This window comes from Parasteatoda tepidariorum, chromosome 9, assembly GCF_982258835.1.
Source record: "Parasteatoda tepidariorum strain Cologne lab strain chromosome 9, Ptep-v5.0, whole genome shotgun sequence".
In the NCBI taxonomy this organism is placed as follows: Eukaryota; Metazoa; Arthropoda; class Arachnida; order Araneae; family Theridiidae; genus Parasteatoda; species Parasteatoda tepidariorum.
Window position 1 is genome coordinate 24,661,566 of NC_141763.1, and position 1,095 is coordinate 24,662,660.

The following is a 1,095-nucleotide window of genomic DNA, read 5'->3' on the forward strand; positions in this document are numbered from 1 at the left end:
AGATAATTTCTTTAGGAAACAAAAAAGCTTAATTGATTGTTTTTTGAAGATATGTCTGTCCTTGAGCGACAACGAGCAGAAAAACCCAATCTCAAACTTTCGTTGAAATCGTTCGATTTACCCCTAAATTGACAAAAGAAAAAAATTTTGCTTTGTCGAAAAGATGACTTTTAATTTACTAAACTAAGAAATAATTTAGATGAAGAAAAAGAATTATAAAAGTCTGGTTTTAAATTTTGTATTTTAGCAAAATTACTACTTGTTAACCTTATTTGAAGAATCCGGGAGAAAAAATTCTTTGTGACATTTTTGAATTTATTTATTTGTTGAGCTCAGGAGAAAATATTCTAAGTGACAGTTTTGAATTTATTTATTTGCTAACCTTATTTGATTATCTCAGTAGAAAAAATTTTAAGTAAAAGTTTTGAATTTATTTATTTGCTAACCTTATTTGTTGATCTCAGGAGAAAAAATTCTAAATGACAATTTTGAATTTATTTATTTGCTAACCTTATTTGTTGATCTCAGGAGAAAATATTCTAAATGACAGTTTTGAATTTATTTATTTGCTAAACTTATTTGATTATCTCAGTAGCTCGACTAAGGCTCCCAAGACCACCACCTATCTGCCTACGTAAGAAATCTAAAGATCTTGTTCGCAAATTATACTAGAAGTAATTTTTACCATAAGGGCCATATAAATTTAACTTCTTCAAAAATTTTATGATGTTTAACAGTTTTGACTTTCCTTTTAATTTTTGAAGCACAACATTTGAATTTGATTTAAAAATGCGCCAGACTGTTAAATGGGAGATTTATATGCCGCACAGAACGTTAAGTATATACTAGATATACTTTAAGTATCTTGCCTGCTGAGATATTTTGCTGGACAAGTTCTGTTTAATAGCAAGTTTGAAAATGTATTTATTATTCCAAGCTGATAATTTACAGTTCATACCGTAATTTTACGGTTTATAGTTTTTCAAACGTACAAACCTACATATAAATGTAGGTTTGTTAGTTTTAGACAATAATGTGTATTTAATTTTTCCAACAACAGAAAATTATCACACTTATTTCAATATCAAAACCAAG